General features: G+C 46.0%; 1 long non-coding RNA gene across 1 annotated transcript; it reads right to left on the bottom strand.

The window, feature by feature from the left end:
- Positions 1–4,477: 4,477 nt before the first annotated feature.
- LOC145720955 (uncharacterized) lies at positions 4,478–15,522 on the bottom strand. Its single transcript, XR_014144327.1, has 2 exons — positions 14,676–15,522; positions 4,478–4,764 (listed from the first exon to the last, which is right to left on the bottom strand). It is a non-coding gene; the product is annotated as an uncharacterized LOC145720955 (long non-coding RNA).
- Positions 15,523–25,740: the final 10,218 nt, after the last annotated feature.

Here is a 25,740-nt window from a genome sequence, read left to right as displayed (position 1 = left end):
TGATGAATAAATAAATTTGAAAAAAAAGAAGAAGAAAACTGTCCTTAAAGGAGAGGGCTGGAAAGGGGAAGAACTGGAAGAATAAATCCTCAGTGATCCAGCTCTGCCAGAATAGAACGTGATGTTGAATGAATATCGTTTTCATTCATTCAACATATATTTACTAAATACCTATTATGGCAAAACATTGCTAGTATATATATAATACCCATATAATATATTGTGTATATTACCCATTGTATATAGACTGTAGTGTGTACTGTTTGATACATCTTATAAAGTATATAGAATAAAAGTATAGTATTCATTATATCCTACATAATGTATAGAATGTAGACTACATTGTCTATAATACATAGCATCTAGTAAATAGACGAAGTCTAGGGCATTGCCTTCAAATACTGTTCATCAAATATTTTCTTAATGAATGAATGACAAGAGGCAATATGGGGATGTGGTTAAGAGCACAGATCTAGGGCCAAACTCTCTGAGTTTGGAGCTTGGCTCTGCCACTTACCAACTGAATGGCCTTGGGTAAGTTTCCTAACCTCTCTGTGCCTCAGTTTCCTCATCTGTGAATGGGGATAATAAATGGTCTAAGTACGTGTAAAGTGCTTGGGAGTGTGCCTGGCACATAGAAAGCACTCAATCAATGTTAGCTATCATGCACATTTGGGGCAAGAAGCAAAAATGGCATTTCTGTCCCTTAAGGAGGAAATCACTGAAATATTATATTCACATGAGATAATGTCTGTGAAGTTCTTAGCACATAGAAGTTTGGTAAATCGTATTTTTTCTTTTCCCTCCTTCCCTTTTCCTTCCTTTATGATGTTCTAGCAACCTTCCTGCAAATTTCTTACCACCATTCCTACATAATCATCATCGACAGAGCAACATTCTATTTTTTCATGGAATCTCTTCTACTGTTATATAACACCACAAATTCAGAAAATTTTTGAACCTAGAAAAAGTTAGAGATCAGCTGATCCAGTCCTTTGATTTTACCAACTAGGAAATCATAGTCCAGAGAGGTTTGTGGTATCACCCAAATCACAAAGTAAAGTGTGATCTCTGGCAGAAATGAAGTGTCAATCCGTGTGCTTGGGCCTCTGACTGCTGGCTCTGCACTCTTTTTTTTTAAATGTTTTATTTATTTATTCATGAAAAGTCAGAGAGAGAGAGAGAGAGAGAGGCAGACGCAGAGGGAGAAGCAGGCTCCCCGCCTAGCAGGGAGCCCGATGTGGGACTCGATCCCAGAACCCCGGGATCATGACCTGAGCTGAAGGCAGACGCTTAACCATCTGAGCCACCCAGGCGCCCCGGCTCTGTACTCTTTTAATTATAACTCTTTAGTTGGTACTGAATTTTCTCCCAAAACTTTAGAAACAAATGTAATAAATTAAATGTAAATATGTAAAGTGTAATAAATTATCTTAAACCATCTGTTCCAAATCTATAACTCAACTGGCATGAATTGGTCACCTTTTTTCTTCAAGTTGAAAAGAAACAACAGGAGGGGCGCCTGGGTGGCTCAGTCATTAAGCATCTGCCTTTGGCTCAGGTCATGATCCCAGAGTCCTGGGATCGAGCCCCACATTGGGCTCCCTGCTCGGCGGGGAGCCTGCTTCCCTCTCCCTCTGCTGCTCCCCTTCCTTGTGCTCTCTCTCTCTGTGTCAAATAAATAAATAAAATCTTTTAAAAAAAAAAGAAAAAGAAACAACAGGGACATTCAGTGGGTTAAGCATCCAACTCTTGACCTCAGCTCAGGTCTTGATCTCAGGTTGTGAGTGGAGCCTACATACATACATACATATATACATACATACATACATATATACAATAAACGCAACAACAAAAAATAATTATTTTAAAGGAAGGAGGGTTGCAACAAGGAATTGAAAGCCTTAGCCAAAGCCATCCTGAGCAATGAAGTACATTATGCCTTTAAAAACTATTGCGGAGGGGCGCCTGGGTGGCTCAGTTGGTTGGGTGACTGCCTTCGGCTCAGGTCATGATCCTGGAGTCCCAGGATCGAGTCCTGCAACGGGCTCCCTGCTCAGCAGGGAGTCTGTTCTCCCTCTGACCCTCCCCCCTCTTGTGCTCTCTCTCTTTCAAATAAATAAATAAAATCTTAAAAAAACAAAGAAACAAACAAACTATTGCTGAATGGTATTTGTAACGTGATGGGATTCTCAGAATGAAGTATCTGTGGCTTTAAGAGCCCTGGTGGTGGGTATCACCCCTGGCTTGTTTCTGTGGAAACTAGAGCAGAGGGCTTTAGGGACCAAAGCCCTTTCACCTCCAGATCTTATTTATGTGGCCTAGCATCACAGAGCTCTGCCCAACTGTCAGCGAGCTGAAGAAAGGCGACCTTCACTGAGACAGTCACAGTCCAGGACAGAACAGAGGCTCTGCAGGACCTTCAACCTATCCTCAGTATCAGTCATCTGAAAAAAGAATACAGACAGATTCACTGCCTTCTACGTTTCGAATTTTACAAGCAAAAAAGTAACACAAATGAGCAGCTATAGCAGCAGTAATTTTGGCCAACAGGATGCAGATCCCAGGTACATCTCTTTAGTCCTGAATGCCAAACCTCAGCAAGTATCCCACAACTCCAAATTCAGTGAGCAAACCAGAACTGTAGCCCCATGCCCTCTGTCTGGAGGATTCTCAAGTAGTTTCCACTGAGCATCACTCCTGTTCCCCAATCTTGACTAGCTGACACATCCTCATGGGTCTACAAATTCTAATTTTGCTGTAAAGGAAAAGAGCTCCACGTTAGCGCCCCAAAGCACAAAATCTAATTGCATTCCTCACATCTGGGTAAAAAAAAGGTGAGCGAAGTGTCACATGGGCCCATTTCCTCCTCTCTCACCCTTAAAAAATGACTTCAACCCTGGGGAGATGTGTGGCACTGGAGTTCAGGAAATACAAGGTAAACATGACAACTGGAGTAAAAACAAAGAGAAACTGAAATATTAAAACAGCAAGAAGATAAATGAGTTTTGGATTTGGTTTAAGAAGTTAGAAAGGGTGAAAGCAGAAACTTGGAAAAAAGAAAGTAATTGCATGTTACCCCAAGTGAAACTAAACACTGTAAATTCTTCCCCATGAATCTTTAAACCAAGTAAATCTCAGGAGAGGAGAGGTCAGCTCCTCTGGGTTAATTCTAAAGAGATTCAGCAAATTCCTTCAATGTCTTCAGAATTTATCTCGGCGCCTGGATGAATGTCCTGGGGCGCTTTGTTATATCCCAGAGGAAAACCCAGGACAAAGCAGTTGCCAGTGTTTCCAAGTTTCTGATTTCAGTATAGTTCCTTTCTGTGTAGGACTAGCTCATTGATAAGGTGTAATGAATAACCAATTTGTTCTCTCAATGGGGAGAATAAGCCACATTCTCCTGGAAACAGCCTGGAGAGGAAAATCAGATGATGAAGTGGATGTGTGATGTTTTAAAATGACAGGACTTCAAATTGTAGACTATAATAGTTGGAAGAAAAGGGGACTGAATTAGAGGTGAGAAGAGATCCAGAGAGCCATAGTCCCACAGGACTAATTTCAGAGACAATTCTGAAAGCCCAGAGAAGGTTTTGATAAAGTGTCCACAGAGCACGATCTAGCACTTTGGCGCCCTCATTATCTATGTTTCCTAGCATCACCCTGGGTGAATTCAGTGTTGTTTCTGCACTTCCTCTTCACCTGAAACAAGGAAAGGTTGAATCATTTGCAAAAGGTTACTCTAAATGTCAGGAAGAGGAAGATTAGAGCCTAGATCTCTCAGTCCGTACACAGGGAGGCTTCCTTCTCTTTAGGGCAAAGGAAGGGCAGGTTGTAACTTCTGCCCGAGTTTGTAGAAAGAGCATTTTCTATGGCTTTGCATGTTGCTGTCTTTATTTAAAGTGCAGTGTTTTTTAAGAACAATGGTCTCAATTCCATGCATCAGCTCTCTCTGATCAAGCCTTCACCTTGAACCCAGGAAGATTCTGACAGCATGTGAATCGGAAAAGTAGTTTGAGAACGAGCAGGCACTTGTCAGAATATAATCTGATGAAGAGAGAAGAACTGAAAGGGAGAACAGATTCGGTCTGCTGCTGCTGGCGGGGGATTGCGAGTTTACAAGGCCAGGAGCCTAGGAATGCAGGGTTTGGGTTTTTAAGGCGAAGCTCGAGTACAGAACAGAATGTTCTCCTCACCTCTGACCATGGCCTAGAGCACGGAGGCAAACTGTAGCTTGGAGCTCTTGACCGTTCTCAGAAATGTTCACGTAGCCCAGAGTAGGCCAGATCATTGAGATCATTTCTTTCTCTGAAAGAAAGCACATACAATTTTTTGTTTGCCGTTTGCTTACCTACAGGACACTTAACCTGGACCTCCAATCATTAAAGAGATGTGGTGTATCTTATTTATTTCCCTTTGCAAAGAGTTGCTTGCCTTACTGAGTCAGAGCAAATAAAAATGAGTCCCAGGCAAGTGAAAACATACAAATTAATTTTCATATTTATTATATTGCTCCTTAGAGTGGGGCAGGCTGTTAACTGTACTTATGTATAATGTTAGACCACAGCATGGCAAAGCTCAGGGGAACAGATGGTGACTTTTGTTCATCTTTCCCAGATGAAGGCGAAAAGGACCACAGTCAGTTACTCTGTTGATGCCATCTTGGTTGTTGCCACTGGAATTGACCGCCTTCATCAGGGAAGGTATAGATGTAAGAGACAGGGGTGAGATGCAGGAAAGTCAGGCCATCTCTCAATCCTGTCCCTGTAAAATTAACATGGAAAGGAGGTTCAGTTTGCTTTCTGCTAGTCTTCAGTCAACAGAAAAGTAATCGCCTTATCCTACATGAAAAACATGACTTCCTGATTATAGTAAAGAGAGGGAAGGAAAAAAATGAGCAGGGCAGACACCAGGTCTTTCATTTGTAATAACCCAGTGAAAACACTGCCTCCTGAGAGAGCTGGTCGCTCAGGGGCTGATGGGAGAGCAGCTGAGGCAGCATGTGGGGCATTCTGAAGACTGAAGTTGTCCAGATACATGAAGCTCCCGATACACTGCCCAGGAGAGGGGGATCCATCTGACCCTGCCTACATTTCAGGGTCATTAAATCAAGAATTTAGAGTGTTTTGGGCACTTTTTCTCCCCTCGAATGAACCTGTGTTCCAATTCGGACTCCGATGCTTACTCACGTGAGACCAGAGGCACTGTTCTGTGCCTTGCTCTCATCTATGAAATGGACATAAACACAGTACCCGCTTCACAGTGTTGCTAAGAGGGGACAGTGAACACAAGTCCTAACACACAGCGAGTGTTCAACAGAGGCTAGCTATTGTTTTAATCTTCAAAACTGTTCTATTCTCATCATTGTTATTCCTTGACTGGCTGGGACAGCTAGGTCTTCTTTCTGTCCCGCTTTTGACATCACAGGGCTGACCTTACATGTTCTCCTTCAATGTCCTTAAAGCCTTGGCCTCCTCAGAGCAAGACAGAGTAGGAACAAGCTAAGTGAACCCCAAGGGGGCTCCAAATGTATGGAGGCACCTCTCCCTTGGTGTCTCCACCTCTGGCCAGAGAGGCAGAGCTCATAGGCAGGACCAGCTTTCTACACAGATGCAGCTGCATTTTTCACCCAGAGGCGACCTGGAAACCAACTGGGGGCTCTGGAGGGTGACCATCCCCGCAAGGACGTCCTTTCTGATAAACAGTGTATCAGATGGACCTTTGGTGCACACCGACAGGCTTCCCAGACTGCAGCAGGTATGCTCAGGGGGCAGGCAGTGGTCTTCCACCCAGCTCCTATGACTAATTCTAGCTAACAGTTATGGAACACTTGTATGTCCCAGTCTCTCTGTAACAGGCACTTTGCCTATGGATTAGCTCATTTAATCCTCACAGCAATACCAGGAGGTAGGTGCTATTAAAAGCCCCATTTTTATAACAAGACACTGAGACTTACAGAGGTTAAGTGACTTGTCTAATGTCAAGCATAATACCAAAGCCAAGATTTAAACACAGGTACAGGCAACACCAAAGTGCACCCATTGATCACATTGCCAGTGCCAGTCTTCCATTTGAGAGCTGTTCAGATGGGGCTGGCTACCCGCAAACATCTAAGGAGAAGTCTTCTCCAAGGGCAACCCCATCTGGAAAAGCTACATGTGCTCCTACTATTCAGAGGAGGAAAAATGAAGATTAGTAGAGCCTTGGGAGAAATTTTCCAGTTTCAAGCAGTGTCTATGCTGTTAGTAATCCTATTTGGAATTGAGAAAAATGAAACAGTTACTGGAAATAGGATGAAAAATACTCCACACTTTAGAACTCCCTCGTAAACAGTCACATGACCGAATCCAGGAACAAGCCATGAATGTGAGAACAATGATTTGATCTCTATGTTGATTACCTATATTGCACAGGGTGTTTATCCTGGCAGTGCTGGGGAGAAACAAGCTAGTAAAAATTATGTGTGGGCTGCTAGAATGTTTTATCTGCAGCATTGTTGACTTTACCTCCTGATAGATTCCTTCATAAGGTTGAATTAACTGACGTGCATTTCAAGTTCTCAGCTAACAGCAAGCAACTCACTTAGGAATCTCAGGGAATGGGGCGCCTGGGTGGCTCAGTCGTTAAGCGTCTGCCTTCGGCTCAGGTCATGATCCCAGGGTCCTGAGACTGAGCCCCTCATCGGGCTCCCTCCTCAGCAGGAAGCCTGCTTCTCCCTCTCCCACTCCCCCTGCTTATGTTCCCTCTTGCTGTCTCTGTCAAAAAATAAATAAAATCTTAAAAAAAAAAAAAAGGAATCTCAGGGAAATGCTGCCATCACAGGTCAGAAAGCAGGCAGTTTCATGCTTATCAAAGCATCTCAAATAATAACAGAAGTAGGATGGGGGAGGGGGGAGAGAAAAGGCACCTTCCTGAATAGGCCCTATACAGAAAGAACAGTATATCTCTTTTGGTCCCTCAAAAATGTATGGAGACATTTTAGGGGGAAAAGGTATGGGGGGGGGAGATGATTAGAGAATTAAAGAAAAGTAAGTGGTCATGGTGAGGAACAAGTTAAAGCTAAATATCTAAATCTCTCTGGACAAAACTCAGGGGAACTCTACTTGCTTCAGAGACTGAAAGCCTCCTGGGAAGATTTGGGAAAAGCAAGCTTGCTCATAAAGGAAGGTCTTAGCAGTCAGAAAGAAGGAAGGCTCTTAGTGCAGCCTCACAGTGGTTATCCAGATTCACCTCCTGCCCCACGCATGTCCCCAGGCTTCCAAATTCTCTTCCTCTATGACCTTGTGCCCAAGCCTATAGAAAGGAGGTGACTGGAAGCAAAATGAGAAAATAGTTCCACTCGAAGCTGTCTGTGGTGGTTGCCAGGGGTGGGGGGTGGAGAGCAGGTGAAATGGGTGAAGGTGGTCAAAAGGTAGAACTTCCAGTTATAAAATAAATAAGTCCCAGGGATGTAATGTAGAGCATGGCGACCATAGGTAAATGATACTGTGTTGCATATTTGAGCATTGCTGAAAGTAGATGGATGGTAACTAGACTTCTTGTAGTGATCATTTCACAATATGTACAGATAGGGAATCGCTATATTGTCCATCTGAAGCTAATATATGTCAATTATACTCAATAAATAAGATTTTTAAAAGTTTTACAGCTGTCTGATATTAGGGCATAAATTTCACTCCTCTGGCACTCTACTAACCAGATGAAACACACAGAAAAGTAAGAGAGGTGTGTGGTCTGGCATGTCTAGGGCTCCTAACAGGAGACTGCAGTGCCTAGAAGTGGTGGCACCCAGGGAAATAACAAGGGTGCCCAGCAGAGAAGCCATGGCATCTGGTGGAGACATGGCAACAAGTGTGAATTTTGTTATAAGAACAGCACAAAGTATTTTTCTCAGAAGAGAAACTAATCTGCTGTTCGGTTTTTAAAAGATCACTTGGGTGGAGAACTGATTTTAGGAGCCAAGAAAATAAGTAGGGAGACCAGTTCACAGACTGCTGCAATCATCAAAGCAAGAGACAGACAACAGTAGCTCACAGGCTCGGGAAGGTGGCAGTGAAGATGGGAAAAATGGACGACTGGAGGCACATTACAGAGGGAGAGTCAGGAAGGCCGGCTGATGTTTTGGATGTCAGGGGTAAGGAAGAGGGAGAAAACAAGAATGACTCTCTGATTTCTGCCTGAGTAGCAGGGTGGGTAAGAAAGACTTGATAAGAAATAAATTTAGAGAAAAAAAATCAGGAGTTCCACTTTAGATGCTTCGAAGTTAAACATGTCTGGGAGTTGAGAGAAGATGGGAGATCAAGGAAGGTCAGTGGTAGAGCCATGAACAAAAGTGTGGGGTTCCCTAAGAAGAGAGGAGAGAGTGGAGAGGGAGAGAAGGGAGGGTGGTCTGGGACCAGCCCTGAAGAGACCACTCTTCAGAGGATGGGTAGAGGAAAATGAACTTGAGAAGAACATGAGAAGGGGACATCAAAGAAGCGGGAGGTGGTATCCCAGAAGCAGAGAGAAAAGGACCTGCCAAGAAGAGGGCATTCAGTTCTGACAAAAGCTGCTGAGAGGTGGTGTAGGTCAGGGACAAAGAACAGCGTGCTGGATTTGGGAACATGGAGTCCCTGGTGACCTTGGTGAGAGAGAGGTCAGTGGGGCCGGGGCCGGAGCCAATAAACAAATGAACACACGCATCCAACTCTACTCCCTCTTGACACCCCACATAAACCCCAATAACAGGACTATCTTTACCGTAAACCCAGAAGGACAGTGAGAAGGGGAGAGCACGAAACAACCACATTCGGAAAGCTGAAAATCCCATAGATAAGCTGTAACTGATAAAGCAGACTGAAGAAAGCTGCATCCGAGTCAGCAGTGAGGAAGCCTCGAACCAACACAACTGACACTTTCAAAGTCGCAGAGATTGGTGGCACCAGGAAACTTTAAAAGTAGAGGTAAGGCAAGGGGGCTGGGAATTGGCATGAGAACAAGGAGAACTGCTTGAAAGGAGTCTTAAAAATAATTGTATATGCAGAACCCCCACCATGTCCTGAATAGTCTTTTACTGCTCTCCCTCAGATGGGCTTCATTCTCTGGAAAGATAAAAAAAATGGGTCTCTAGGCTGGGGTACCAAGCAGGAATTTGAGGAGACTGTATGCTTACGTATGCTGAGACTCCTCGGGGCTCTTCCCCCTCCTCACCTTCCAGAACACAGGCAAGGAAGATTCTCTTGGGAAATTGTCCAGTCCAGAGGCAAGATACCTGCATCAGGGTTACCCAAGTGAACAGTCAGGCCAGAGTGCCCTCCTATGAAGCTCACAGTTGATAAGCTCTACTCATGTTAACAAAGCTTCAAACCAGCTTTTTGGCCCCCACTGTCAAGCATAAGCAGACAGCAACTATTACAAGATATCTGAAGAAAGCCTGTCATATGAAAGAGCTACTTAGAGAAAATAAAGACTATATAAGAGGAAAAAAACTTCCAGAAAATAATATATGTTTAGTATCCTCAGAGATATTAGAGGAGATGCTACAACCATGAAAGAAAAACAGATTGCAAGTAAAATAGGACCTTCAGAGGACAAACAACAAACTAGAGTCCTTGGCAATTAAATTTAAGATGGTAGAAATGAAAGACTCAGTAGAAGGGCTAGAAAAATAAAACTTAGGCAAAAAAGCCATTAAGATGGAGTACAGGAAAGAAAATATACGGGAATTAGAGGATCTGCCTAGGAGTTCCAATACCCAAATAATAGGAATCCCAGAAAGAGATATGAAAACACAGAGGGAAGGAAATCATCAATGAAATAATTCAAGAAAATTTTCTAGAGTTGAACTGTCGAAATAGATGAAGGCAAACCTATCCCGAAGCACATCATTGTAAAATTTCAGAACACTGGGGACACAGAGGAGAGCCTACAGGCTTCACAAGAGAAAATAGGTGACATTCAGAGGATTAAGAATCAGAACGTCTTTGGACTTCTCAATCATAACACTGGAGGCTAGATCACAGTGGAACATTGCCTTGAAAATTCTGAAGAAGTTATTTTCAACCTAGATTCTTTTTATACCCAGCCCAACCATCTATTAAGTAAAAGCTTAGAATACAGGCAGTTTCATTTGCAAGGTCCTCCCAAATCTACCTCCCATCCACTTTTCTCAAGAAGTAACTGGAAGATGTGCCCCACAAAAACAGGAAGGAAGAAGAGTTTAGACTCAGGACCGAAAAGAAGATGAAGAGAATCCCAGGCTGATGGTGAAGGGACCTCCTAAGAGACAGTGCCAACTACACCAGCTCAGGAAGGCAGACTGGAGAAGAACTAAATTTGCAAAGGTCAGAAGGTTCTGGAAGAGATTTCCTCAAGAGGATAAACAAAATTGATAGCTAAATCTAAATGATTTGAGAGGAGAGTTAAATAGTGACAGCTTGAAGTTGAACTGGTGATAAGTACATGGAAACTAAGCAAATAAAAAAAGGCATTCCCAGGGAAAATTAAAGATTGTATAAGAAAGAAAAAGTCATCTAGATTTATGACATAGTCAACTCTCAATATCTTAATAAAATAAAAACTGATTTTTGAATCAAGCAAACCTGTAATGTAACCATATCCTTAATCTGATGTAAGAGTGTACGTGAGTGCTGTGGGAAGAAGAAATGATGGAAAAAATGAGAGTCAAATCCTCACTCTCTCTAAGGGGGAGTCAGTAGATAAAATTGCCTAAAAGTCCCTGAAATTGAGGGATCAAGAAGCAACTTGATATTAGCATTTTATTTAAAAACACAGAATTAAATGCCAAAAAGAAAATCAGCAAAAAGAATTATAAGTAGCTGTCTTTCATGGGGGAAGCAGAGTAGGGGACTGTTTTTCATAACAAGCCTTATAGAACTACTTGGCTAAAAAATGTGTGTGAATCACCTCACTAAAAATAGAAACCAAAGAGAAAAGAAGGTAAATGGAAAGTGAAGAAGTGATGGGGGCATGTATAGCCAAGTTTTTGAGAGATTTCGTTCTAAAGGGGATTAGAATAGTGAGGGTAGGGTAGCTTGGGTCAAGGGTGGTTTTTTTAAAGATGGGAAATGGAGCACATTTGGCATGAGAATTATCTACCAAGGGGGTGGGGGGAGAAGCTGATGGTGTAGCAGAGGGAGGATTCCAGAAGGAGCAAAGTCCCTGAGAAGATTAGAGGGATGGAATCCCAAACCCACAGAGTGGGGACAGACGTTGATATGGGAGGAACATCTCCTTCCCTGAAATGAGAGGGAAGAAAAAGATAGGCGCAGACACAAATAACACTGTAGAATTTGTTGGGACTCTGCTTTTTGCCTTGTCAGGCCTCAACGAGATACTCTGGGTGGAACCCAGTGGAAAACACCTACAGTTATCTGAGAAGTCACACACAGACCATCTCCTGGCATGTTCCTGTCTCCTTCAACCCTCCTACGGTGTGGGATGCCAAACTGCCTCTGCTGAATAACTCCCACAATGGATTACCCTTTTATCTCACAGGAATAAGCACGTCTACATTTGAAAATAAAGACTTCCACTGGTCATGTGCTGGATTCAATATTCTGGGGGGCCCTCCTGCTGCAAAATGACTACACTTACGGATGCAACACTGGGCTTATAGGAAATTGGGGAAGTTGCCAAGGCACCCCTCCCCAGAAAAAGGAGCAGACCAGAAATGGAAATTCGAGCTGCAACCAGTGATCAGGCAGGGAAGAACAGAACTGTCCTCTGAGCAAATGGTGGTAGCAGTGGCATGGTCCAGATACAACCTTTGAGCCAGCGGCCAGGGGGAGGAGCCAAGCCTTGGACTCTTCCATTAGGCTACCATTCTAGAAGACATCTGAGTGGTTCCAAGTTAGCAGCGCTTGGCAGAAACAGATGCAAATCCTTCCTGAAGAGAGCACCCCCAATTTAAACCTGGGAGATTCCCACAGATGAAGATCTAACAAATATGAGTGTACACTCAGAGATTGGCAGGCCCAGGAGGGGCAACACCACCATGAGTGAGAGTCAGCAGACACATTTTTACGAAAAGATAGGAAAAGGAGATTAAAACAAACAAACAACCCCTGTGTTTTGCTTTCATACCACTATCACCTGAGTTACTAAAATGCACATTCCTGGGTCCGAGTCCAGGCCCACTGAGATGGGGCCCTGGGGGTTGAGCCTGGGAATCTGCATTAATATTCCCCACAGAGAGAAAACCAGACACATAGACCTGGCCTTCCTTTCCGTAATCATATTCCTGTAGCTTTTACTGTCCACTCATCAAGATACGATCACAGCAGGTTCATCCATTCAAAAGCTAAAGCAAAACTTAAGAAAATAGCTAAACAAGATAGCGCCCCCTAGTGCCAGCAAGATACAAGGACGGAGTTGGCATGGATCCTATCTCTCCGGTTAGAAGCAACATGGCCCTAGTCTATCCAGCCCCAGAGCGCTGCAGCCATCACTGTGCTGGAATCCTGCTCACACTTTTGTGACTACAATGCATCAAATACTGTGACTGAAGACAATGGGAAGTGGGAACCATAATAACTAACATCATAGCTTAAGGTGTTCACCCAGCAGTTACACGTGCTTAGAGAATCCATGGGTGGGCTGTTAGGAGACTCTGCAGAAGGGACTAAGAAGGGACTGGAAGAACTCACTTCCAAAGAAAGATAGGCATAGGCTGGATCCAAAGACAATGAGCCCATTTCAAATAGAAGACTGATTTTGAGCACAACGGAGGCTGATTCTAATTTACTTGGCCCAACTTCCATGGCCCTTATTCTGGGGAGAATATTGGACAAAAACAAACAAACAAACAAGACAAAAATGCCAACAAAATATAGCACTGCTTTGAAATTTTGCATCTTAAGGAGCACGGGACAGGCTAGGAGGGTAAGGTTAAGTGCCTTGTGGGAAAATTGGCGATGGCAACAGCCAGTCAAAGTTGAATGGCAGCTATGGGCCACACAGGGTAGAGTATTGCAACAGTCCTATCAGGCTAGCATTACTGTTATTATTTTACAAATAAAGCCGAGTTCAGAGAGGTTGAGTAACTTGTTCAATAACACACAGCAATAAATTGTGGAACCAAACTTGAACCCAGGACTGCTCAACTTCATAAGGCACATTTTTAAGACTATTTTTTCCTGATGTGATTGTTTAAGTGGGTGATTTAATTTCAGGTTCTATATTTAGAAAAGTCATTATGGGATGTTCAATGAAAATTCCTTCTCTCACTCCTGCTGCCAGCCACCCAGCTCCCCTCCTGATGGACAACCAGTGTCATTAGATTATGTGTGATATTCCAGAGATATTTTATGAATTTCATTTTGCTGCCCAAGTGATGGCATATTATACATACTGTTCTGAACCTCACACTTTTTGCTGAGGAAAATGTCCTGTGGATCACTCCATACTGGTACATAAAGGGTTTCCTTGTACTGTTTTCCAGCTGTAGGATCTCATGGTGGTGTGGATGCCATGATCCTGTTTACCAGCCCCCGGTCAGCAGACATCATGGCATTTTCATTTTTCAAATAGAGTAGCTGATGCACTTTACTCTGAGCAAACTCCGCACCTCTGCAGGGACCTTGCGATTCTCCCAGGGCGATCAGGCTCCTCTAAGCTGAGAGACAGAGCAACACTCCCAGGTTACCTTAACCAGTGGGAGTTTATAGTGAAGGCAGGAATGAAAGGAAACTGAAAACAGCTAGAGAACAGCAGGAGGCAGAGCAGCTTCTCCCAGGCACCAGGCACCTTTGCGCCCAAAGCAGGTGAGGTGCGCCATGAGCTACCCTCACTCTGCTCCCAAAGCTCCCACTCCCATCCAGTGCACCTGAGTCCAAACGTCTGCACAGGAGAGGGGAGGGTCTCCAGTGCATGGGCCCCTGGGGAGACTTGGGGAGTGGCTGGCCCATCAGAGACCCTGGGAGCAGGGCCCACCCCTAGTCCCACCAGCTGTAGCCAAGGCGGTGAGGTCAAGTGGGTGAAAATGGGAGGGCCTGTGCATAAGGGGCCATTTCCCTGGAAGGGCTTGGAGCCCCTTAAAGCAAAACAGATGCTTTGGTGGTACCTCTAGCCCAGCGATTTCTGAACTGCTTGAGAGGAATTTAAGTGGACTGGAACTCCTACCAAGCAAGTGAGGCCAGAGTCACAGAGTGCCTGTTAAAGTTACCTTGTTCTTAGATTCAGTCTGAGGGGGGAAAATGATTACATGGAACCACTTATAAAGCTTTCTAGCTTAAAAAACAAGCTCACATACTTTAGTTCACCAAAGTCTCCGGAAATGGCTATTATCAGTAGCAGTCCCATTTTAGGGATGAGAAAACTGACGCCTGCAAGGTTATGTGGGTTACCTGGGATCACACAGCCAGTAAGCAGTGGAGCTGAGACGCAAATCCAGGCCCTCTGACTCCAGTTTGTGCTTCCTTCCGATTCCTCATCGCTACAGTAGCCCCCCCTTATCAGCGGGGGGACACGCTGCAAGACCCGCAGTGATGCCTGAAACCGAGGACAGTACCGAACCCCAGACACACCATGTTGTTTCCTGGATGCACGTACCCCTGATGCAGTTTCATGCGTAAATCAGGCACAGCAGGACATTAACAACAAAAGAAGAGAACAATTACAACAATATGCTGTAATAAAAGTTACGTGAACGTGGCCTCTCTCTCCGACTAGCTTACCGTAGGTACTCGCCCCTGTTCTGGGGAGGACGTGAGAGCACAGACCGCCCAGCCGCGCCGATGAGGTCACGTGAACGACGCAGGCGTGCTGACGCAGGGTGAGGCTACTATTGACGTGTGCTGATTGGTCAGGAGGATCATCTGCGGCGGGCGGGGGCGGGCTGCGGGGAACTGAAACCGCCGGAAGTGAGAGCACGGGTAAGGGGCTTCTGCACGTGCCTTTTTGCTGTTCCCGAATGGTGGTGCTGCCCACGCCCTCCGTTCGGCCCTCCGTTCCCCTCCCTGTCTGGACTCTCTCGGCCTGTTGCCCTTTACTGGCCTGGTCGAATTCTAAAAGAGTGATGGCCCCCCGTTCCTCTGCGCAGCCCAGGCCTTCCTCCAGAGCCCCAAACTCGTATCGGTCATATCCTACTGGACACCCCCACGTAACCGCCCAAGTCACCGCAAGGGCAACGTCTCTAGAATGAGACTGCCTGTCTCCCTAAACCGCTTCTCCTCCCTGCTCCCTGTCTCAGGAGCAATGGCTGCCACTTCTCGAGCACGCCGAGCACGCCGTGTGCCATTTTATACTGGCAGCAGAGCGGTACTACCATCCCATTTTACAGGTGAAGAAACCAAGGCACAGAGATGCGCACTGACTTGCACGAGGCCACGGCACTAAGTAGTTGACAGCCAGGATTCAAACTGAGCTCCATTGTGCAGTGCTCCCTCTCTACGAGACTGCGAACTGTAGGGCCACAGCTGTCCACACTGCTGAACGAGCCAGAAGTCGCGCGGTCGTCCTCCCACTCCTCCCTCCTCACGGTCCCCACAGCTGCTCCAGAGCCAAGTCAACCAGTTCTGCTTCCTAAATGTCTCTCAGGCCCTGCCTTCTCTCCGTTCCTATCACCACTCACTCAGCTCGGCCCTCTATGACGGCTTCCCCCATTACTGAAACAGCTTCCTAACTAGTTGGTCTCTAGCATCAGCCCCCGCTTCAAATCCTCTCTGTGAATGAGCCTTCTAAAGTGTCCTTCTAAGCTTCTAAAGAGCCTCCGAAGGCTTCCTGTTACCCTGAGGATGAAATCTCAACTCGCTGAGCCTGCCATGGCGCGACCCTCTACACAATCTCTTGCTGGGTCTCTGCGAAAGCCCGTCGCATGATTAATAAAAATGGGCTCACGTCTTGGAGGTTTCCACTAACTGAGCCAGGATGCATCCACTGTCATGGTGCATTCCACCGATACAGGTCATCTACACTGTATTCCAGGGAATTACAGAATGATGCCTGCGTGAGTGCCCTTCATGTGCAGCACAAAGAAAGGCTGAATTATGCAGGAACTACTGACAAGCCTCCAGTAATCCATCATGCTGTTGTTTACCCACTTCATCACTTCTATATTGTCTTTGGTACAATGTAATTTGGTGTTAGAACAGTGTCACCAATTACCCAGGATGGCAGGATGTTAAGTGTTACTGAGTGATTTATTACTCCACACCTCATAGAAAAGTGCACTTTATAAACTTTCCAAAACTGTTCGACGCAGAGAGCATGATTTGTGCTCTGCAAAGGATTCTGTTGTTGGATGTACATTAACATATTAAAGACCCAAAGAAAACCAGCAATGCTGAAAGGAGAGCAATTTTGTTCAGTTTTCTCTCTGCACATCTATTCAGTAACATCTTTTTTAAAAAATATATTTATTTATTTGAGACAGAGAGCATGTGAGAGCATGAGCAGGGGGGAGAGAGCATGAACGGGGGGGGGGAATGAGAAGGGGAGAGGGAGAAGCAGGCTCCCCACGAGCAGGGAGCCTGACGTGGGGCTCCATCCCAGGACCCTGGGATCATGACCTGAGCCAAAGGCAGACGCTTAACTGGCTGAGCCACCCAGGCGCCCCTATCCAGTAACATCTTCTGAAAGCGTTTTCCCTTCATAGATGTTTGGGGAAGCACTAGAACAGAATGCAGAGGCCCTAAAGCCTTCTGAAATTTCACCTACTCTGATGGCAGGATGCAAGCACAGGCCCGCCACTGTCTGGAAAAGCTTTGGTTAATTCCTACCAGTCTTTCAAGATTCAGGTCAGGCATCACTTCCTTCCAGAAACCATTACACACACACACACACACAGTCTCTCTCTTTCACACACACACACACGTTTGTGACACATAATTGTATATGATCCCGTAACACCCCTCTTTCATAATACCCCTCTCTATTTTCTTTTGGTTTCTATAGAGAATTCGGCTCAGACTGCCTGGAGCTGAAGGAGCATTACAGGCCCAGGCACTGGAGGCATGCTGCTAGAGTAGCCCCCGCCCCCCTCCCTCCCAGGTTCAAGTTCAGCAGGAAACCAGGCACGTGACTCCTCAGTGGGCCCAACCCCTTGATCACATGCCTAATCATGGAAATGAGTACAGGATTTCGGCCTAGACCTTGGATGCCACCTCTCAAGTTGGGGGAAGAAAACCTCTTGGGTAGGACACGGTTTTCAAGAGAAAAGGTGGAGAGAGAGATCCAGGATGGCCCAAACCACGAGTGCATAGCCCAGAGCAAACACAGCCTACCTCTTCTGTCTACTTACCTATCTGCCCAGGCAGACTGTGAGCTCCCTGAAGGTAGACCCGCTCTCTTTTCTCCCTACCCAGCCCCTAGAACCTTACCTGGCATACCTCATTTTGAACCAATGATACATGGGGGCACAAAATATTTAAAGCAAGACTTCTACCTTGAAGGAGTTTATGGTCTAGTTCCAGAGTTAGTATTTATATAGTAAAAATCAATTAACCATTTAAGGGAGCACTTGATAAGGGCCAAATGAGTGATTTGGGGTATTGCCAAAGGAATTCAAAGAAGGAAAAGTTGAGGAAGGGGACCATGGACACCTGAAGCCACCACCCTACCCTCACGAGCCCCCACACCTCAGGAGGAAAGGGAGCCAAGCCAGCTACCCCAGCATGGGGAAACTTTCCTCACCCTGCTACGTCATTTTCCCCATAGATTTTGCCACTAGAATTTGAACAAGTTTGGTTTTAAGAGGGTGGGGGGGGGTCTTCAATCTGTAGAATTTGGACAACAAACCCTGCTGGGCAGAACTTGTCAGAAGTGAGGCGGGAGAGCTGGTGAACAGTGGTTTTTTGGAGCCCCCTGAAGACATTTCAGCGGCTCCACATCACACAAGGACAAAATTTAAACTCTGTAAATGACTGCCACAGCCCTCTCTGTGACCTGCAAGCCAGGCTCATCTCTCAGCACAACCTGACTTGCACATTACCTTCTAGTACCTCAGAACTGCTCATGGCCCCCACATATACCATTCCATGCCCTTGCTCATGCTGTTCCCTCCACTTAATACTTTCCACCTCCTGTCAGTCTGGTGAACTGCTGTTCTTTAAGCCTCAGGTCAGCTGTCATCTCCTCCAGGAAGCCTTCCCTGATCTTTCTGCCTATTGAGGAGTAAGGGTTCCGGTAATACATTGTAAGCATCTCTATTCCTATGAGCTGAGGGTAGGAAATATCCATGCCTTGCATCTAATGTTCAGCCGGGCATGTTGTGTACATTCAATACAATTTTTGAATGACAATGAATAAATACATTCATACAGGAATGAATCTTTGTCTCTGGCACACCAATCTCTGAACCCTTTTCCTTTTGAGTGTCTGTTCCACGTTTTCACTGTTCTATTTCTTTCCTTCCTTCCCTCTCTCCCTTCCTTCCTTCTTTTTCTCTCCCTCCCTTACCCCCAGCTGCCATTAATATCTTCCAACCGGAAAGCTTCCTATAAACTCAGTCTCATTGAGTATAAATGACTAATATGATATAATAGGTCTCCACCCACCAAAGCCACCACCACTGAGGATTTTTTAAAACACCACACACAGGGGCGCCTGGGTGGCTCAGTTGGTTGAGCGACTGCCTTCAGCTCAGGTCATGATCCTGGAGTCCCGGGATCGAGTCCCACATCGGGCTCCCTGCTCGGCAGGGAGTCTGCTTCTCCCTCTGACCCTCCCCCCTCTCATGTGCTCTCTCTCATTCTCTCTCTCAAATAAATAAAATAAAATCTTTAAAAAAAAAAAAAAAACACCACACACAGTCTGAAAGCTAAAGGGACAAAACTATAGCATTGGGGTTGAGGCACTGGCTGGAAGTGATCATCTTGGATCTGTGAGGCCCCACTGGCCCCGCCTCTGCTCACATGCTCTACTTCTCTGCTGCTGGGTGACAGAGCGCATGTGCGTGAGGTCAGAGGAGATGCTACTACCCAGCAGAAAAGTCATGAACAAAGGGAACGCTGCATGTGCAGGTCTTGGTGGTTGGGAGCTTAGACCCCAGATCAGACTGTCATCCACTGTCAGGTGACCTTGGACAGATCACTTGACTTCTCGGAGGGTGAGTGAAAATGCTTATCTCAGAGGAATAGTCAGGATTAAATGAGGTAATCTCCATCAAGTACCTAGCACAGTGCTTGACTCAGTCAGTACTTGACAAATATTAAATGTTGTATCAGCTATTGAGACATAACAAATCATCCCTAAAGTTAGTGGCTTAAAACAACAATAATTTATTATTACCTCACAGACCTGGGGATTCTCCCTTAGGGTCCCCTCTGTAGTTAGTCAGGTGGTGAGTGGGGCTAGAACCCCCTGAAGTTTTGCTCGTGTGTCTGGCACCCGGGCTGAGAAGACTCCAAGAGCTGATGGCTGAACGGCAGGGCTCCTCAACCGCCATACTGTCTCTGTATCATGAGATATATAGATATTTGCTCTATGGACTCTCCTGCATGGTGGCTTCAAGTAGCCAGACTTCTCACATGGAAGCTCGGGGCTCCAGAGAAAGTGGAGAGAGAGAGAGAGACCTTTTCTGATCTAGCATCAGAAGTCTCAGAGCATCGCTTCCTCCATACTCTTCTAGTCAAGGCAGTCACAAAAGCCCATCCAGGTTCAAGGGGAGGGAGCATAGTCCTCATCTCCCCTCTTGGGGGAGTGGCAAGGTTCTAAAAGAATATACAGGGTGGGAAAGACTGTTATGACCATATTTAGAAAATACAATCCGACACAGCGTTCTTAACAGTTACCATTTACTGAGCGCCTACCATGTGTTTTATGATTTCCATATACTATCTTGAAATATTTTAAAGCACTGGAGGGGTGCCTGGGTGGCTCAGTCATTAAGTGTCTGCCTTCGGCTCAGGTCATGATCCCGGGGTCCTGGGATCGAGTCCCGCATCGGGCTCCCTGCTCGGCGGGAAGCCTGCTTCTCCCTCTCCCATTCCCCCTGCTTGTGTTCCCTCTCTCGCTGTCTCTCTCTCTCTGTCAAATAAATAAAGTCTTTGAAAAAAAAAAAACTGTCTTTAAAAAAAAATAAAGCACTGGATTGGTTGAATAAATTGTAGGTTTAGGAACTGAGCATGAAAATAGACATGCTATGGGGGATCTGAAAGAATCACAGAAGATAAAATCCTTTTCCACAGAAAGGGGAAGGAGGAGTAGTTGTTCATGACCAAAGGTACAACAGTTACACACAATTCATAGTTCAAACTGCATTGAATTACTCAAAACAAAGCTTAGCAAATTTTGTTTAAACTGCTTGAGAAAATTAAACTAATTTATCTGTACCAGCTAAAAATGATTTGTTCTATTTCTAACAAATAACATCTTTGAGGCTCTGGCAGCCTTGCTCTCTCATACTAACCAACATTAGAACGCATTAGCCTGATTGTGCTTTAACCTTCCCACCGGCCCAGATGGGAAGGTGTCAAAGGAGGAAGAAACACGCAATGCCCTCATGTCACCTTACACATAGACAGAGTAGATGACTGTGTCTATGTGCATGGAAGCCTCTAGTTAGCCCCTGGGACTGAGATTTCCTCCATCTCTGACATTCCCTAAAGGCCTTCTTAAGAAGCATGTTTATCTAAACAAAGGAAGTGGTTTATCTGGGAGGGAAACATTTCAACTAGCTAGCAAACTAGGGGATTGGGCGATCTTACCAACATCCATGACCAGGTACAGTCACCCAGCAGAACGCAGCCCCTGGGGTGTGGGTGATGGAGAGAAAAGAATGGAAGGCTGGCAGGGTGGTGTGGAGCCTGGGGCTGCCGGAAGCATCTGGGAGTCAGAGCCTGGAAAGGTGTCCTGGATCCAAGGACAAACTCCATCCTTTCACAGCCAGCCCTACACGTGGTAATCGGTCTCAAAGGGATGTGTTTCAATCAATTGGGGCCAGTCGGGAAAACGGAAACTACATGAGTTGTTTTCACAGAAAACTTAAAACAAGTATAAATAATGTATAAGTAAATGACAGATGGATTTAAAAAATAAACCCTGATGCTTTAAGGAGAAAGCTACACATACTCAAAATAGGTTCTCTTTCCAGGCCAGTCCCTCCATGATTTGGGCTCAGATGGGTAGGTCGACTCTGAGTGCAATCAGACAACAGTGGCATGGGGTAAAGGGACGTCACTTCGACTCCAGACCTAGAAAGTGCCAACTGAATAGTCTCTGTGAATAAAGAAGAAAACGGAGCTTGTCATGTGCTAAGGCAGCATGCATGCTATTCCATCCCCTTCTAATAACTTCTTGACCATTCTGTGAGGTCCATTAAATGGACTGTCAACCATTGTGCGACAGACAGCCTCTTTCGACAGAGATGGCCACGTGACCCAAGCTGGCCAGTCAGAGCTTCCCATCTCTTAGCCAAAGAGGTTGGTTCGGGGTGGAATATGACTGGGTTGTCTTTGGGGCTTATAGCTCTGTGGACACTGCTGAGACAAGTTCACTTTCTACCATGGTTGCTGAGCACGGGAGATAGAAGGGGACGGGAGACATTTTCCCCACCATATCGGGGAAAGTTTGTTGAATGAAGCAAAACATCACTAGCAGACCTGAGAGAAAGAGAGAAGCAGCCCTACATCCAGCCATGTCTGAAACCAGATCCACCCCTGGACTTCCCGGCTATATGAACCAATGCATTCTCTTTCAGAAGCTAGTCTGAGTTGGGTTTCTGTTACTCCCAAAGAAGTGTTAACTAACACCAAGAGTAATATATTACCAGATTCAAGCACTAGAATTTCTGGTACTCAAGATACATCAGATTCTTTATAAACTATAAGGCTGTTCTTTTTTTTTTTTTAAAGATTTTATTTATTTATTTGACAGAGAGATAGACAGAAGAGCAGAAGCAGAGGGAGTGGCAGAGGGAGAGGGAGAAGCAGGCTCTGCACTGAGCAGGGAACCCGATGCGGAACTCGATCCCAGGACCCTGAGATCATGACCTGAGCCGAAGGCAGATGCTTGACCATCTGAGCCACCCAGGCGCCCACTATAAGGCTGTTCTAATGCTATTTTATGATTTAATGCATTCCTATGCATTTCAAGTTGCTTAAAAACCTTTAACGCTTAATTGTAATCTTATATAGTTATCTCGCAAATGTCATGCAAAGTACAACTTAAGGAATACTCACCTTCTTTGAATGCAAATAGAAATCCTTAATGGAAACCTATGTTTATTGCTAATTCAGGATTCACTCTAAATAAAATTAATGACATGCCCTTTATGTGGATATTCATTTAGCTACAATAAGGAGAGTGAGCTCTGTTGATCCTTTTATTCCCAGGAAAGGAGGTTCCAAAGTTAACATTTATCTAACTATAACCTCTTTGTTAAAACAGTAAGATGCAGGGCGCCTGGGTGGCTTAAGCATCTGATTTAACCTCAAGTCATGATCTTAGGGTCCTGGGGTCAGGCCCCTGTGGGGAGTCTGCCTTTCCCTCTCACTCTCCCTCTGCCCCTCTCCTTCTGCTCCTCCCCCTCTGCACCTCTCCTCCCCTGCTCTCACACACACTCTCTCTCTCAAATAAATAAAATCTTTAAAAAAAAAAAAAAAAGAATAAAATGCAATATGGTACAAACAGAAAAAAAATCTTGATTCTTTCTGACCACTGCTTCTTTAAGCAACTGCTCTCTGGTTGTTCTTCCCTGTCCCGGGATGAATTCTGAGAAAAGTTCCACAGCTTTTCCAGTCACTCCACTGATTAGTGAATACACCTTCTTCAGATACTGGAAAGTCCAGTTCATTCTACTATCAAAACTAAAATCCCACAACCAATGTAAAACTCAGGACTGACTCAGGCTGAGGAACTCTAAACAGAAGAGGAAAAGCATGGTGTACTTCTCCCCCATTTCTCACCTCACTCAAATACTGTTCTGGCACCCCCAGACTGAGAGTAGGGAGGGGAGAGCAATAAAGCGTAGTACTTGATCAGCATGGGTAGTTTCAGGACAGGACCCAGGAGTGTGGCCTGCCGGAATGCTTACTCTCTCCCACAGGGAGCTCTTGCAGATTCCCCAGAGGTCTCTCTGTGAGGCAATATTAGACATCGGGGATGTTCCTTGAGCTGCCCAGTTATAACTGTCCCTGGCCCCTGGCTTCTGATGTCTGCCCCATCCTGAGTCATACTGCTGGGGTCACCTTGCCTTGCAGATGGTCCTTCAGGGCAAGCATCCCTTTTAAGGTAACTCAGTGGCAGCTCTCCTCTGTGGGGTCCTCATGCAGCTGCAAGAAGCTCTCCTCTGAGCCCTGTGGTCACGAGTGCAGCTCACTACCCTGTCTCTCTCTCCTTGTCCTGCCATCATGGGCTCCTCCAACCAGGCTGTGCATTTGTGATTTGAAATGTGGTTCAAGTATCAGTCCTTTGTCCTTCCCACTAGGCCCGTCGAGCATTCTGTGGGCACTCTGAAGCCAGAGTCTCACTAGGCTTATTGTGGGGAGAGTACGAGGCCAAGGGGGAGAAGCAGCTCCTCACACCACAACAGCTCCCACGCTGAAGAGCTGCTCTCCACCTGTCCTGTGCTGCATCCCACCCCCCAGCCTTTTCTTCTATGGTCTTCAGGTTGGTGACAAGCTGAAGGTCTCAAAGCTGATTGCATAAGCTCTTAGTGAGTCCTGCATTGATAAGCAGCTACATATTTCTCTTTCCCTTTGGGGTCTCTGTCGAAACTCTGAAACAACAGAAGGTGCATCTAACACCCTGTGCATGTGATTCACAAGACGCTTTCAAACTGCCTCCTCTGTTCCTCGCCAGCACCCGGAGAGATGGGCAGGCCAGGCGTCATGCTCTCCCCACCCCACCCCAGCCATGTTCCAGATGAGCAACGTGTAAAGGTGAGCTCCATAGGGACAGGCAGCCAGAGGACATGGGGCTGGGAGACTCCCCTACGGAGGTCCCAGCCAGAGGGATGGTGGAGGCCTGCTTTCCACGCATCGAGCTACGACGGCCTTGCAACCTTTCTTCACCCACACGGGCTCTTTCTCCCACCCGTGCTTTGGTACCAGCTTGCTCGGGCTACCAGAACAAAGTACCACAAAGTAGCACAAGCTGGGAGCGCAAGCAGCTGAGCTGTATCCCCCCGCGGGTCTGGAGGCCAGGAGGCTGACGTCAGGTGTTGGCTGGGTGCTTCCTTCCAAGGGCTTCGAGGGCAAGTCTGGGCCACGCCTCTCTGCTGGCCTCTGGCGACAGCCCAAAATCCTGTCCCCAGGCTTGGATGTGATCACTCCTGTCTCTGCTTCACCTCTTTCTTCCCCCAAGCCTTCCTAAGGCAGATGGAAATCCGATGAATCCACAGAAGCCTCTTGAAAAATCTCCCTAGGATCCCATTCTGGTGTCTGCAGGCCTCGAGATGTCCATTTTATAAAACAACGAGTTACAATTCAGGCCGGTCTTCCCCGCCTGCCCCTCGAGGGTGGGAAAACCAGTCCGAGAAGGGCCATGTCGCTGCCTTCCCATGGCATGGCTCACGGAACCAAGAGAGAGGCGGGTTTCCCCTCCGCATCTGGTAATCATGGAGAGTCCGGTGATTTCCCTGCACCCTACACGGTCTTGTTCCGAGGAGGGATTGGACTTAACCAATATAAGGCCTGACAGGTATGTCTCTCAAATGAGTCAGTGGGGAGGAGCTGAAATGACATTTACCAAAAAAAAGTAATATTGAAAGAGAGAGTTTTCTGCTCCCCCCTCGAGTGGAGAAGGGAGCCCTTACTATTCCCATCAAGGTGACGCGTGAGTCACGGCCCTTTCGTTCCTGTAAGAGCCGCAGGATCATCACAACCTGCCAGCCGTGGGCTCCTCTGACAGAGCCGCTTCCCCTGGAGACGAGCTCTGGGAGCACACCACCCCCAGCTGCGCGACACTGCGAGCCCGCCTCAGTCTACAGCCCTTCGGAGATGGGGACAGACCAGCATAATCTTGCCGCCGGCTGGGAGCTGGTTCCGCAGAGGGGCGGCGTCCCAGCATCCTGCGAACCGAGTCCCCACAGCTGGGAAAGCGAACTGCAGTTTGTGTTTTTATGTCACATTTTGTGCACAAAGAAAAATTTATTTTTTGAATAAATTTGCTGAATTATTTACAGTTAACTACAGCCATTTTATGCATATAGTTCGAGTTTTGATAAAGGGATATACCCGGGCCACTTTTGCCCTAATCAAGAAATAGGACATTTCCGCCATCCCAGAAAGTTCCCTCGTGCCCCTTTATAGTCAGCCTCTCCCTCTCCCACTCCCACTCCAGGTAAGCACTGAGCTGCTTTCCATCACTAGAGATTGGTTTTGCTTATTACAGAATACCATGGAAGCGGACTCACACAGTGTGTGCTCTTTTGTGTCTGGCTTCTCTAGCTCAGTGGAATGTTTTTGAGACTCACTAATGTTATTGCATGTATCAGCAGTTGAGTTCAGTGGCTGAGTGGTATTCCATTGTATGGATACATCACAACTGCTTTTTTTTTTTTAAGATTTTATTTTTTATTTATTTGAGAGAGAGAGTGAGAGAGAGAGAGTATAAGAGGGGGTAGGGTCAGAGGGAGGAGCAGACTCCCTGCTGAGCAGGGAGCCCAATGCGGGACTCGATCCCGGGACTCCGGGATCATGACCTGAGCCGAAGACAGTCGCTTAACCAACTGAGCCACCCAGGCGCCCACATCACAACTGCTTTATCCATTCACCTGTTGATAGGCGTTTTGGTTGTTTCCAGTTCTGGCTATTATGAATAAAACTGCTATGAAAGAACTCATCAAACTCAACACCCAAA

The sequence above is a fragment of the Leptonychotes weddellii genome, chromosome 4 (genome assembly GCF_054177405.1).
Source record: "Leptonychotes weddellii isolate Sample4059 chromosome 4, ASM5417740v2, whole genome shotgun sequence".
NCBI lineage: Eukaryota > Metazoa > Chordata > Mammalia > Carnivora > Phocidae > Leptonychotes > Leptonychotes weddellii.
Note: the sequence above shows the minus strand (reverse complement) of the source record. Positions and strands in the feature narration are given on the sequence as shown.